The sequence below is a fragment of the Barbatula barbatula genome, assembly GCF_947034865.1.
Source record: "Barbatula barbatula genome assembly, chromosome: 21".
Lineage (NCBI taxonomy): Eukaryota > Metazoa > Chordata > Actinopteri > Cypriniformes > Nemacheilidae > Barbatula > Barbatula barbatula.
In genome coordinates this window covers 18,631,290-18,647,870 of record NC_136784.1, presented here as the reverse complement: position 1 = coordinate 18,647,870, position 16,581 = coordinate 18,631,290, and positions in this window count along the sequence as shown.

Sequence of the window (16,581 nt, the reverse complement as noted above, 5' to 3'; positions counted from 1 at the left end):
TTTTGCACCTTTTATTTACTGAGGAACTGATTAGTGTGTCTGTGTTCAGTTTGGCTGCCTGTGTGTGCAACCATTTAACATCATCGAATAAGAACATGGCGGCCTCCTTAGGTTACAATGAGTCTTACATTAGGTTTTTAAAAATTTTAAATAGTTTTTAACGACAAATGCTAGTAGTGTAAGACTATTTCAACGTATTAAGCCATACATCCCTCTATACCCTAGGTTCCCAGAGTGAATACAGGTCTGTCTGTTCATCCGGATTGATATTGCTTCAGAAGTCTTTGAATATGGATTTCTTTTACGTTACCTTATAATTCCCATTCAATTTAATTGCAAAACTTGGGTGTTCTGCAAACAAATAAATTAAGTCATTATGATGTTTATGGAATGACAATTTTAAATCATGGCTTCATGAATTGTTTTTTTATTTCTAGCTTTTGGTGTAAATGGTTGTTGTTTTTTGATGGATTGATTAGCAATTCTATTACCACAAATTTATGTTTTGTGGAATCAATGGTTTTAGAAAGAATATCATAGTTGTTGTAAAATCATGGTTTATTTTTTATAAGGGTTAAGGTGACTTAGTTCAGACTGTGTCGCAGTGTGTCACTTGTCTCTTGCTACAAGGTTATTAATAGGCATTCCTTGCTTTGGTTTTCCTAGAAATATTTGTAAACAAATCCTGCAGTAACAGACGGGAGATGGATGACGTGAGCTCCGCTGCTGTACTCCTATTGGTAGTCGCTCCCAAAAGTCGCTCATCATTTGTATACTTTGTGGAGTCGCTAGACACGCCCACTTCCTATCACCAACAGTCAGTGTCGCTCATGTCACTAAATGTCGCTAGGCTACCATTGAGGTGAATGACATCATCTCGCTTTGTCACTGGCGGTCTGAAGAACAGGGAGTTAAAAGGAACATTTTAACCCAAAAATAAAATTAGCCTATATTTTTCTCAACCTCAAGTCGTTCCAGGTGTATATGACCTTCTGCTTTGAGCGGACCACAATCAGAGTTATACTGAATAATATCCTGGCTTTTGCTAGCTTGATCAGAAAGAGTGGTAGACAAAAAGCACCTTGTAGAAACTCAACAGCGGTGCAAAATATGAAAAGACAATGCAGAAAAGCAGAGCGCTTGTGGCGGAAGACAAAACTTGTAGTCCATTATAACATCTACAAAGACACCATCCATGCTTTCAATATGGAACTAGGCAAAGCTAGGCAGACTACCTTCTCAAATATTATAAACAGCAACTTAAACAACACCCGGACTCTTTTTGCTACAGTAGACAGACTGACTAACTAGTTTGACTAACACTTCTCTCTGGAAGTTTCCCAAACTCCCTGAAAACTGCTGTTGTCAAACCCCTCCTGAAAAAAGAGCAATCTGGATAAGACCATATTAAACAACTATAGACCGATCTCAAATCTTCCCTTCATAGGTAAGATCATTGAAAAAGTTGTCTTCAACCAGCTGAACAAATTCTTAAGCTCAAACAGATACTTTGACAATTTTCAATCTGGGTTCCGCCCACATCACAGCACAGAGACAGCGCTCATTAAGATAGTAAACGACATTCGCTTAAGTACTGATGCAGGCAAATTATCCGTGCTAGTCCTACTCGACCTCAGTGCTGCATTTGACACGGTCGATCACAACATACTTATAGACAGGCTGGAAAACTGGGTGGGGCTTTCTGGGATAGTCCTAAAATGGTTCTGGTCATACCTAGAAGCAAGAGGTTATTATGTGAGTATAGGTGACCATAAGTCTGAGTGGACATCCATGACATGCGGAGTCCCCCAAGGCTCAATTCTTGCGCCTCTCCTATTCAACCTGTACATGCTCCCAATGAGCCAAATAATGAGAAATAACCAAATTGCTTACCACAGCTATGCAGACGACACACAGATATACTTAGCCCTATCGCCTAACGATTACAGCCCCATTGACTCCCTGCTCAAATGCATTGATGAAATAAATAGTTGGATGTGCCAAAACTTTCTTCAGTTATACAAAGACAAAACTGAAGTCATTGCGTTTGGATATAAAGATGAAGTTCTCAAGGTGAACGCGTACCTTCACTCTAAAGGTCAAACCACAAAAAATCAAGTCAGGAATCTCTGTGTGTCTCTAGAGTCAGACCTTAGCTTCAGTAGTCATGTCAAAGCAATAACTAAATCAGCATACTATCATCTGAAAAATATTGCAGGAATTAGATGCTTTGTTTCCAGTCAAGACTTAGAGAAACTAGTGCATGCTTTCATCACCAGCAGGGTGGATTATTGTAATGGACTCCTTACTGGCCTCCCCAAAAAGACCATAAGACAGATGCAGCTCATACAGAACGCTTCGGCAAGGATACTGAGCAGAACCAGAAAATATGATCATATCACACCAGACCTCAGGTCCTTACACTGGCTACCAGTTACATATAGGATAGATTTTAAAGTTTTATTACTGGTATATAAAGCGTTCAATGGCCTAGGACCTCAATACATTGCAGATATGCTCATTGAATACAGACCCTAAATAACACTCGGGTCATTAGGATCTTATCAGCTAGAAATACCAAGGGTTCTCTCCAAGCAAGGAGAGTCTGCATTTAGCTATTATGCGAGCCGCAGCTGGAACCAGCTTCCAGAAGAGATCAGATGTGCTCCCACAGTAGCCACATTCAAATCCAGACTCAAAACACATCTGTTTAACTTTGCATTTGATTCATGTACACTGTGCCTCTGACCGTCCGACTGTTTGTGCTGTACTTTATTTTATTTATTATCTATTCTAAACTATATTTTATTTTATTTGTATTCTTAACTGGTTAATTTTTATTTTTCTTATTTCTTCTAAACTATGTTATTTAATTTTTAATAGTAATGGCCATGTTTTGAAGCTCCAAAAAGGGCATTTATTTGTCATAAAAATAGTCCATACGTCTCCGGGGCAGGGCCAGATTGGTCCAGATTTTTCTAGGGCCCCTCCAGATTTTATTGGACCCCTCCAAAAATATCCAGCTGGCAATTAAAATAATTCAATCTGAAATATTAATTATCAAGTACTTACTAAATACTTATTTGCATGATCTAGTTAATAATCATTGGTTAATCACAGAAAATAAAACAAATGACGCATGCAAACAGAATAGGTAATTGCCATCATAGTACGAGACCTGCTCTGTGGGGTTAACATAAGTCTTCTGAAGTGGAAAGATGGGTTTTTGTGACAAAATATTTATCTAAAAAATAAAACCGCATATGCAGGTTCACGAGAGAGTCAAATTTCGACTGAAGGCACATTTTCTTTTAATTTTTACAAAACAAAGTAAAGTTTTAGGTATATATTTCATAATACTGAGATATTGGTTTACTTATTTATTTATGAATGATTGTGCTTCCATAGCCTGTCGTTTTATTAAGGCTACTACATTTTACAATAATTCTTATTTTTTACATTTATTCAGTTGGCAGATTTATAATAAATCGGTTTAAATAAAAATGAATGTACCTTAAAACCTTGTTTCTTAATTTATTATTGTACTCTATAAATATAATTAAGACTATTCTCAGTATAATGGGAACAGAAGCACACAGTCTATTCCACACACATTTCTCTGCGCTAGTTAAGGCGGGAGTTTACAGGAACAGCAGGCAGGCCCGGCCACATCACACGCGGAACAACACAGGAATGCATTGTATGTGTAAGAGACAGGGCAGATGAGTGAAATAGTGCCTAACTTAATTAACATTTTCCTTCATTGGCATGCGTATAAGTGCACAACTATTTGTAAAAATCAAGCTGGTCATATTTTATTAAAGGGTTATTTCAAATTTACTGAACGGAGGTCGGTTGGTTTACTGCATAAAAAAACCTTCCCTGTCACACATACAGACGCAAGTGAGCTGCGCAAGAATCCCGAAGGTTGTCACTGCGTGCTAGGGCTCTGAAAGCACACACAGTAAATTGAAGCGAGGATCACCCGGAAAACCTGGAACGGAGTATGATTTCATGAAGTGAGGAAGAAGAATTTAAAACAATATTTTATACACTATTTGAGTTATTTGACTACTGCAACGAAAGAAAAGGGACGCAATGCTGTTTTTATTTTTCTGACAGATTAAAACATGTAGGATATATATGGTAAACAGCCCCGATCCAAACTGTATTCTGCATCTCTTGAGAGCCGGATTCTGTGTACTCTGACCTCTAGATAGGTTGATAGTTCACAGGCTAGTGCAATGGCCAAGTTCTGGTTTCTAAACATTTCAAAAACAATTCCTAGATGTTATTTAGATTTCCTCAAACAGATACTTACAGCCAATAAACATTTTGGTGATCAGTATTTCCCATTTTACCAAATCCTAAATCTTTAGTTGTATGGGATGGCTGCGGTAAAATATGTATTGCGATATTTAAAAAGACAAATTAATACTTTGAACAGTGCAATGATGTACAAATTAACCATGTCATAACCTGTTCTCTATTTTTCTTCCATTCATAATTGTTGTTTTGATGTATAAGGTATAATATGAGATGGCTCAAATGACTTAAAACTCCCTAATATAAACTTTTAAAAACTGCACCAGCTGGACCTTGACAGAGGTAATATATATTATAGTGTTTAACATTCTCTATGTTAAAGGCCCGGAAGAAATATTGTTTGTAATATTGTTACAGCCCTATTAATTATTTTTTTATCTTATGATAAAACATTTGTATTATGATGGAAGTGGCCTTGATAATGCAGGCATGATAAGGTTTGATAAGTATAGACCAATTTGCAAGATGTAAACACTGGTCCAGAAGCACTTCTGATTTCAGTTTTTATTTCTTAATTTTTAAGTCTTACATAATTAAATCTAAAAGTCATTTGTTTAATGTTTTAAATTGGTTATAATATTCTGTTGGTTGTATTTTGTTCAAATGTTCGTGTGGTAAAACAGAAAGTTATTCGGGGCCAGCATTAAACAAGCGTTGATTGCATCATCCAAAGTGGTCTATAAAGGTAATGTTATATCAGTCAACAGATCCTAACCCAACTGAACACCTTTTACAGATTTAACAGTGGAGGCTACATGTCACTAAATTATTTTTTAACAGGTTTTTGATAATCAAAACAATTTACTGTACATAACATATTACAGATTATTCCACTGCAATATACAACACATAGAATTGTAATTTGCCTGCATTAGTGAGCCCCGTATGTTTTTTTGCATTCAAACACATCTTCATTGTGTTTAAATTACATTAATTTTTGTCATCTCATTCAAGTATTTGGGATTCTCAGCCAGATCTCTTTGCTTCCTGTTGATTAGCTCCTGCTATTCTGGCTCCAGGAGTGTCTGCCAAAAACATGCCTTTCTGGCAACGGGGGTTTTTGAGATGGGCTCCTGAGAAACGCCTGGTCATGTGGAATGTAATGAGAAGACATTTGGGTGCCTCTATTGTGCCCCAAGGAATCACCTTTAAAACTAGTCATTTTGGTTTGATGTTGCTTTTGGTGCTTGCACATTTCAGTTCCAAACATTTGCAACACTTCTGAAATACATGGCAACTGTAAGGACCTAATGTCTTAATTCCATTGATTCTCAAAAAAGTGGTCGCTTTTCATTCAAATAATACTTTCATGGGGAGGAACCGGCTCTACAAATATACCAAAGATGAATTAAATGAATAAAACAATAAATAGCTTATATTGACTGTAATGCCTATCAAAGTATGCAAATATTTCAGCAAAACACTCAAGGTCTGGACACTGTTTTCTGGTCCATCATCGGCCGAGATAAAGGTCAACATACCATCCTTCACATTGGTTCTGTTTTCATTCGACTGTATTACCTAAACTATCCTGCTGGAGACTTAACAGCCCCCATGCATCCCCCCTTTCATTCTCTGTCCTTGGCTTCTTCCTGATTGTCACGTCTGGGTGACACAAAGTGCTGCCACGACTACGGGGTCACCCCTCCTTTTGCTCACCCAGCTGTCGGCAGTTACATAATAGCAAGGCCTTGTTGTGCTTGGTGTCTGGCTTTGTGTGCCTGTCATTGAGCATGATTGTGGGTGAGATTAAACAGTGGGTGAGAAGACACAACCAAAAGGGTTTCTACCTGCCTCCATGCTGTGAAAACACAACCAACACGGGTGCAGATTTGACCGTCTTTGAAACAATCGAAAGCTCTTTAGCTGTTCACTGTCAAACTCCTATTTGTTTTTGATGTCTCGATTGCATATTTATTGAAGCGGATGAGCAGTTAGCATTTGCTTCAATTTATCTTTATCAGTGTGGCAGATGGCAATATTTTTCTGTGTTATTTATCTAATTCAGCAATATAGGCCTACTGTGTGTGAGTGATATAGGTTTAATGCTTGAAATATAAATATGGAGTAGAATAGCATTGGCATTGTCAATTTATAAGTTGCCCTGATTTCCCCTGGGTATGGGTTGTTTATTTAATGCAGTATGACATTGTGGATGACACACGTTGCCATACAGAGAAGACATGGAAATCTTAAATGTCTTTTCCGCCATCTTGTGAAAAATAAATCATGCACCTGCATGGCAAGGACCCTTACAAACTCCTGCTGACTTCACTGCTGTCCCATATACGGAACCTGCAGGGGCTCCCTTATTCCCATGCCTCTTTCCTTCTCTGTCAGATCCAGGCCAGCTTTTCCCTCTCTCTGCCGACCATAACAGGGAGCCAAGCCTTACATTAAATCTGTGTTTCTGCATAAAGGGGCCTCTAGTGTTTTTTTTGGTTGCCGGGCCTCTCTTTCTGTCCCTTTTTGCTTCTCTTGCAGAGCAAGTGCTTTATTGCCTTATACAGACAAATCCAGTCACAGTCTTTCTATCTCTCCATGTGTGTGCATTTGTAAATTCAGCTCATTTTTGCGTTGCATTTGTCTGTTTGAATTCCCATTGTGGTTCAATGATTGTGCTGGTCCTTGTTATTAGTGTATGCTAAGGCCACTTTTTCTAGTCCTTGTAATTCGGGGCTGGGGATTAAACACACCTCGTAATAAATTATATATAATTCATTCTGCATTCGTGTGCTGACATACATGATGTCTCATAATCAGTAGAGGTTCAAAAGAGATGTGCAAATTTTCGAAATGATCAAATTAATTTTGAATTCATCCATTAGTGTTTACTGTTAGTTTTTAAACAACATATCATTTTATTAATTGACTTTATAGAAGTGTTTATTCTGTTTACATTTAAATAATCATCTTTGTATGTTTTCTTGGCTTTCCATGTTCTGCCAGAAAAAGTAAACCGTGTATAAGAGCACACTGCTATATCGTTGCCGTTTTTGTTGCATTTGAGGCGCCTGCTGCCATAATAAGATAATAGCAATCATGCCTCATTTAGGCACGTTTTTGTTTTCATAGACAAGCAAACATGACACACAGTGGCAGTTGCCAAGAAAACCCATAGTGGGCATTATGCCCTATGCCAGGCACCATGTTCAAGGGTTGGATGCCAGCACAGAGCTAATGCTTGATTATCTAAGAGGCAATAGGCCTACCAGCATCCTTTCCAAATGAGCACGGATGCTATCCAAATCTTGGGGATTCCTGACATTTCCAATAACACGTGTCAAAGGTTAAAACCATCTGGCCATGATAATCCATAAGCAGCCACTGACAGTAATCCGCAGAATACTTTGGCATTGTTTTCTGTGCTGATTTGGTTAATAATCAGAAAAATTATGCAGTGTGGATTCCAGGCCCGGTTCCATGGGGAGGGGGGGCGCAGGGTGGGCTTTGCCCACCTTATCAGAAGCTTTTCTCACCCTGACCTCCACCCAGTGCCATTAAGAGAGACGATCTATGAACCGCTGTTGCTGTGAAAAAACTGTTCCATTGCAATCGGACTTGGAATCCCTGAGTAATGCACTTTTTAACATGTATAATCAACATGGCAGAGTTTCGGGAGAGACAACCAAGACTGAATCCACTAAAATATTGTTAGCTAATAGTAGATCTAGATCTATATCTAAATTTGATAAGTGATTTATCAAATGTGTTTTGATTAATGCAAAATTTGTTTGAAATAGCCTATATTGTTCATGTGATATTAACAAGTTTCCCTTTCCTTTTTCTGTAAAATTACACTAAAGCCCGGCCAATAGCCTGGTGGTTGGTGCACTGAAATATACCACTAGTGCACTCGCGCCACAAGCACGAGTCCCGTCTTGTGCTGTCCATTGCCGATCCTGCTCCCCTGTCTCTTTTCAGCATTTTCCTGTCACCTCACCACTTTCCTATCACAAGAAGGCCAATAAAAAAGTATAACAAAGCTGCTAAAGGCGATTGGCTTCAATGCTCAACACTGCAAACGCGCTGCAATTAGAAATCAGCTCTTCAGACAATGCTTGAACACAAATAAGCACAGGATTGTGTAGTCTCAGCCTCAGACGTCAGGCCCACGGACCGTTGGCTAAATGTCTGATACACAAGGCACACTTTTCTGGAAACACTTTAGCACGTTCAAAGTCGTCATCTTATTGGTTAAATTTCACAGGATTTCCGGGAGACGTGCGTGTGGCTTTCTTTAACGGCCCGCCCGGAAACAACACAAAGCTGTCTGATTAAAGTAGTCAGCTGTTGTGTTAAAATGGTTGCTATAAGAATTCATCATGATCGACCTTAAATCTTAATTCTTAAAAACATACAAGGTTCACGGCACCAACACAGCAATATTTTCTTGCTGTTTACTTTTGATAGTTCGTGAATGTACACTGGTCTGTTACTGTGGGGACATTTCCACGCCTCTAAACATACGCGGCACAAAACGAAAAGTTTTTGGTTGCTTTAACTGTCAGTCACTGATATTGCTTCTTGGCCAAAGAAAGCGGCGATAACTAAGTTCAGCCTTGAAATAGCTGAGGTGAGTCGAAATAGTCTGGGCCACTGGATCCGTGTTCCAACCGCACCTATTATGCACCTACCCGAACCCCAAATGACCCATAATTGATGAATAATTATTCCACCCGTTACATCGAATATTAACGGTTTGGTGATGGTTTTGACACCATTCCGCCAACAATGATTCAATGATAGGAAAAAAACTTGGACTTTTAGCTCATGAAAAAGCAATAAAACATGGACTGTACATGGATGAGTTTATGACAGAATTCTCTACAATGAGCAGTGAATATGAAAGTGTTATGAATAGCTCTTTTAATTTTTTCATAAAATCTAAAGTTACTAAATTGTAAAATAATGTAAATGTAAAATAAATGTAATTTATTTTTATGCATTTGACAGACGCTTTTATCCAAAGCGACTTAAATTGCATTAAACAATACATTATAGTATAAATTTGTATGTGCATCCCCTTGGATCAAACCCATGACCTTGGCATTGCTAGTTGCTAGTAAAAATTTAAATGTTATACAATATTAACACAAGACATAAGAATAATTCAGAAAGCTAAATATTGTTTTAAAGTAAATAGTTTGGAGCAAAAGAAATATACAGAGTTACCCCACCCCCCAACGCCCACTTGGAAAATCACTTGGCCCACCTTTCATCCCATATCTGGAGCTGAGCCTGGTGGATTCAAACATATCAAGCAGTTAAAATTAACTCAGTTAATATGTAGGTATACACTTTGGGGTTTTTCACACTGTGCTTAACCTATCTTCATTCTAAACCCCGCTTTTAACTACGGCTAAACGAACATTTCACATTTGTAAAAGCTGGGTGAACACCGCTTTTGCAGGGTCAACCATGCGTTGCGGTGCCAAACGTGTGTAGTGTAAAACGAAGTAGGGGTAGAATGATACCACTACACGCTAAGCAACGAATACCCAATCAAAAACTGAACACAGTTAGGCTTACCTCATATCACAAAGTCTGTACAGTCACATAAACTCCATGCGCTGTGTAAATAATCCATTGAGTTTTTTATTTATTTGAGTAAGTAACGTCTTTGTAAGTGACTTAAAACAGCAAAAAAGGATTTGCGATTTTTCTCTCGGATTGTATTCGGTTATTTAAAGGGACCACACACTATTTTTGTTCAGTCAGTTTGACACTGCAGTATTTATCCAATCATGACTGTTGACACCGCAAATATCCAAATAAGAATGTTAAACCTAGGGTTTAGTGATGTACAGTGATGAACAGCTGTCCTTCAATGATCACATTCCAAAGACAATGCGATCCTGCCGATTTGCCTTATTCAACATTCGAAAGGTTAGACCCTGTCTCACGGAGCATGCGGCACAACTCCTGGTCCAGGCCCTGGTCCAGGCCAATCTCAAGGTTGGACTACTACAATGCTCTCCTTGTTGGTCTTCCTGCAAATGCTATCAAACCACTTCAGCTGGTTCAAAACGCAGCAGCACGCCCTGTCTTCCAACAGCCCAAAAGGGCTCATGTGACACCCCTTTTCATCTCTCTCCACTGGCTACTGGTTGAAGCCCGGATCAGATTCAAGTCACTGATGCTTGCCTACAGGACTATCACTGGATCTGCACTGGCATACTTTCACACCCTCCAAACTCCTACACCCCATCAAGAACCATGCCTTCTGCAAACAAGCGGCACCTTGTATTGCCTTCTCATAAGGGCATTAAATCTCTATCCCGCTCATTCTCCTTTATTAGACATTATCTGCTAGAATAATCTTGCTTGTTCTATAAACACCATGCACTGTACTGTGTTTTACCACTTTTGTGTTTGCCAGTTTTTCTTATTTTCTCCTGTAAAGCTGCTTTGGAACAATGCACATTGTGAAAAGCGCTTTATAAATGATAATTGAATTGAATTGTAATCAGAAGTATTTCAGTAACACTTCAGTATAGGAAATTCTCACTATTCACTAGTTGCTATTTGCATGCCTATTATTGGCATCTTGGCTGTTTATTAGTACCTATAAAGCACATATTCTGCATGACCATACATCCTACATGACGCTTATCCTACCTATACCTAAACCTAACAACTACCTGATTTACTATTATAAGCAACAAATTACGAGTTTATTGGGTAAAGGGTCGTAGTTAATGGTTTGCTAATAGCGAGAATGCCCCCTACTGAAGTGTAACCAAATTGGTAATAAAATGCTTTAAATAGCTAATAAATTGTGCACAGTAAGAACAGGAATGTACATTAAAAAGTAAGTAGTACAATTTTAACATCTTGATTTCAGTAAACAAACACAAAAAGATTTTCTTAGGATATGGGTGCAGATTCACATCGGTCTATGCAGAGCCGTTGAAATACATAGTTACCACACTGCCATAGACCTTAATAGTAAGAATGGAATGCGGAATTAACTCGTGTCATGGACCGACCAATAGTTCCAAACACTGAACTGAAGCCCATTCATTTCAGTGTCTCCCAAACTCATTTACAGTTGGTAAAATAATGGCTATAGATTTTAACGAGTTGGTGGACATATCGTATATTCATAGATGTTATATTCATATTACTCCCCAGACAAAATGTTGGTATAAACGTAGTAATCCGTGTACACAATGTGCTAATATATTTAGCAACATTTATGCAAATGTAGTTGCTGTTGTCTGTCCTACTAAAATCCATTCAAATAGGTTGACAGCACAGATTTGTTTGGAACTGTTGAGTGCTCCATGAACCACGTGACCACACGGTTGCGAGATCGAGTGTCGCAACTCTGTTTCAACGGCTCTGGGTCTGTGTATACAGAGAGTGTAGAAAGCCCATTTACAGACGGTTTCAGTGGCAACAACATTAAGCGAAGAATCAAAAGCAGACGAGAAAACACCAGGAAATCACGGGAGAACAAAGGGTCGGAACTAGAAAGGTTTAAAAAATAGAACTAGATTTTAGTTTAGACAGACTAAACACAAGCGAGGGTACATCTAATGTCCATGGGATGAGTACCAGGTGCAATTATGGCGGGTGCAAAGGATGATGGGAAATGTAGTTTGTGAGAGTCAATAGTCCGGGGAAAGTGAATGGGTGAATCTGGGAGAAGGTGCTGAAGGGGTGTGGCTGACCATTGAGGTGAGCTTGTTACAAGAAGACTGGAAGTTAATTTCGGGCTAGGCACGTGGGTTAGATGGTTTCAGCAGCAACAACATAGACAAACGTAAAGTGGCCCAAACTTAACTTCCTGTAGACAAAGAATCAATAACTGTTGAACGGTTTTAATGTAATTTAATACAATTAATATACAATAAAATAATATTATTTACCGTCTATATGTCAGAATAATTGAAAAATTTTAAATGTTTTGTGTTAAACAAGCAAAAGACCTGCTTCTTCGAAATGTGCCTGCCCTGTATCTCCCAGCTATAGCCTTAACCACAGCGGCCAGAACCCAAAGATTAAGCCCCTAAAGGGATCTGCTGGCCCCCTGAAGAATTGAAGCACGTTTTGCTTTCCTGTAGCTCAGTGGTAAGAGCATTGCGTTAGCAATGCAAGGTTGTGGGTTCGATCCCAGGGGATTGCAGATACCTATGTATAAATGTAAAGGATAATGCAATGTTAGTCGCTTTGGATAAAAGCGTCTGCCAAATGTAAATGTAGTTGACTGGGGGGTGGTGTTGGAGAGTTCAGCATGAGAGTTTACGGTCATGCCTAAAGTGTGCCATTCCACACAGAGATATCCCAGCTGTCCCTGTGACGGGCCACACAGTGAATCTTAAAAGTCTGAGAGGAAAAGAAAGGAAACAATGAAGTGAGTGATAAAATAGGTATTGTGAAACCACTAATGTACTGTATGTATCCCAAACATATCTGAATGTAAGTAAAAAAATTATAATTTTGTAAATGTGAATGCTGCTTGCTAGTACAACAGGGTGATATGGGTGGGTCCATTGAGTCTCTATAATATTACCCAGCAATGGCTTTGCTTTAAACTTGTAGGATTTCTTTATCCATTTGCACATGGCAGTCTAAGCACTTAAAAAAAGAAATAGCAAACATTTTCCCAACCTGCACAATTTAAGGTATCTTTCATAACCATGGTATAAACTCTATGGAATGAGGAGCTAATCAAATCTCTAACCCTAAGTGCAATAGTAATGCTTGCCTTAGCAAACACTATACTCATTTTCCAGCATTTTACCAGATTTTTCCAACTAAACTCTATGTTTTTCTCTGTACAGTACTTCTGTACCTCTTTATTACCTTTCTCAATCTCCATACTCGGTTGCCTTCCCTCCCCCTTCCTCTCACAAATCAAACTGTGTAGTTAATATATTCCCTGTATTTGAATCTTGGGCCCTGGGTGCACATCGCTGCTTACATGGCAAACAAGATAAACTCAAAAGCAGAAACCTACATGAGCTCAGGAGCAGAAAGGAACTTCTGCACACTGTTAGGCTCTTGAGAGACATAGCTCTAAAGTAGCAAAGAAAATTCTTGGTGATCCTTGCATGTATTGGCAAATACATACTAGGAACATACAAAAAATACGCTATGTTAAAGATGCATCTCTACCACATCCTGGAACACAGTCTGCCACTGCATCCCTACACATAGTTTGAGCCTATAAAACAAAATCCTGATACAATCAGTTCCAGGTATGAGCTCACCCAATGGCTAATCTCTATACTATGGCCCAGTGTCCACATGAACGCAGGTATTTTCAAAACCACAGCTTTTAATTGGTTATTAGTTTCAACAAAAGCCAGAACAACACCTGTTGAGAGAAAGAGAGAGGGTTAGTTTTTTTAAGTACTTTTTTTAATACTGTATATGTAAATCTGCAGGAAAAAAAACTTTGATGGGCTCTCCCCAGAATTCAAATAAAGAGCAAGACTCCTTGGTTATCAAAGACCTATTTTCAGCTCCTAAAATTTGGCTTTGTGTTTTAATAGTTTAAGATCTTCCACGTGAAAAACAGCAGCTCCTAGCAGCTAAAATACCACAAAGTTAGTTATGTACATTTACAGTGTATTGTATATATCAAACAAAGGATGAAACGCTTCTGTCCATTGAACTACACAGTGATATCACCAACATTAAAAAAATAATTCTTAAAGTGCGATTAACTTTCTCTGCACACTCCGCACAATTTGTTTTACAGAGCTACATCATACTTAAATTTATTTTGGTGTCCAGAAACATCAGTGTCAAATCAAACTGTGAAAGCAAAATGTTTTTTTTGTATGTGTTTGTTTTGTGCCAATCTAATCCACTGTTGTTAGAAAATTCCAATCTAGATTATTAAATTGTTTTGGCAATCCAATGGCTCCATTCTTAGTCTGACAGACAGACAGAACGTCTTAACTTTATCTATTCTTACAGTTCTTACATTTATGAGTGATACATCAACTTCAGACCAGAAAACCCAAGTGTGGTTAAAGATCCCTTCTGTGAACTTTATCAACAGGGAAAATTCAAATGTTGCAAGCATGCAAAGATGTGTGGTTGACTTGCTCTTTGAAGACAAACCTATAGCCATTACTTTGGTTTAGTAGCAATACCTGTGGCTTTTACCTCAGCACTATAAAATCAATGTAGTTTAGAAGGTTTTCACAACAAGCAAGTTTCTGTATCAAATAAGAGAAAAGTGTGATCCATTGCCTTTTGAAAAGCTTGACATTTCTCCTACTGAGATATCTTCATTGAATTGAGACAGAAAAAGTAACATCACATATAGCCATGATCTTTTAGAGATGTTTTAGTTGCTTAATTTTGTTGACTAAATTTAAGTTTAGTTGATTTTCTTAATATTGTCATCCAACTTGCTGTAGATGTGTATGTGTTAAAATAAAAAACGTCAACCAAAAACCTGAAAATAAAAACCTTTAAATATCAACTTATGATGAAAAGAATTTGGACACATTTGTGGAGTAACATATGATCGATGTTTATAAACTGTACCTGTGGTAACTCTGCTATGATCTGAATAAATAAAATAAACATCCACTATTCAACATTTACCTTGATGCTAGTGTAGTGCTAGTGTTAAATGTTCTGAGAAAGTTAAAGTGTTATTAGTTTAGAAGATGTTGGATTTATAAGAGTTTGGAGTGGAGTGCCATTTGTAGTTTAAGGTGTTGCCTTATTATCTAATCTTCTTCTAGATTCCTTGTTACAATAATTCAAAACTATAAATTTTAAGCTAACAAAGACTTAGAAGTTATCTATAGGTTCCTATTATAAATAACTTCCGTTAACTTTTCTAGTAATGATTCTGTCTTATATATAAGTAAGAGTGTAAAGCTTGCAAATACAGTGTATTTTTGGCTAGGTTCCTTTTGGATTGGTTCCAGGCTTGTCGCTGTGGCGACTGAGGAGAGCCCTTAGCAGTCGGCCGCAGGTGATGCATCACGCTCAGAATCATGGGTAGGTGGTGGAGGGGTACAGAGTAAACAGTCGTAGATCACCGTCCTGTCACAGATGGGCTGTGTCACATTGCCCATGCAGAGAATTCATAGCTAGGGGCCTGGTGCTATCTTTGAGAGAGCTTTTAATTTGAGTTTCAGTAGAATAAATATTAAAAAATACTTACGTTAAAAGCTTCATTTGTCCTTGGACAACTACGACTAAGAGTATACCTACATGCAATTTTCAAATGCAAAGATGCCTGATTTATTCCGTTCAAGTGTAGAAAGCTGGTGGCTAAGCATTTCTGCTGCTATACAACCTGGTCCCTCAGTCTAAAAGCCCAGCAGTAATGTCAGAGCCAAATATTTCAAAGGAGAGTGGCCCCTGAAAGCCACTGACATTCAACAACCTCTCTTTCTAAAGGCCTTTGTGCTGGATTCAACTTAAATCATTATTTTATGTCTGCTTTAATACTGATGAAATGTTAGTTCATCATTTTAGGTTGAAAGATAAATGTATATGTGATATTGCATCTTTTTTTGTCCTGTAACTGGCTTACACATTTACCTTTACTCATTGGCTGGTTCATTTTAAAGGTCAAGTATGTCATTTTTGGGATGATCCATTGATTCAAATGCAATGTATTATACATTTAAGAACTTATACAGTGAAGCCTTAAGCTTTTATTGCCTTAAAAAGAGCTATTTATATGTAGATACACCGCGGGTCCCCTTGCATGTAATTCGGCAGGTTCTGTCAGCCGCCGTAGTGTTTCGAAAGGGAGGGGTGGAGTGAGCGGTTGGTTGCAATTCGCAACCTTGCCGCTAGATATTTCTGACTGGACCTTTAAATGCATGTCACACTGTAAGACATATCAACAAAGTACGTAACCATACATTTAAATGCAGACTCTTCCATAGCAGAGTTAAAAGCAAATATTGCACCTGTTAAAGAACAATATTAATAGCAATTTTCTACAGTTATTGGAAAACTATACCACAAAATAATTGCATTTATCAAATCAAATTGTAATGCAAAACAGCAATATAGAGCTCTCCAGCCAACCCCCCTACCTATTAACTAACTGTCTACAATTTACCCACACAACACTCTCAGTTCTGCTGATACAGTCAGCGGCCTCCTCCCTTCAGCTCCACACAAACACAAATTCGCACTAAACGCACACACGCATACAGATTCACAGTCATAAATACATTTCAAGTCTATTTTTATTTTATAACACTTGAAATGTGGGGTATTCTTAAGCCCTGACTCAGGTCAGGTTGGTTGGCA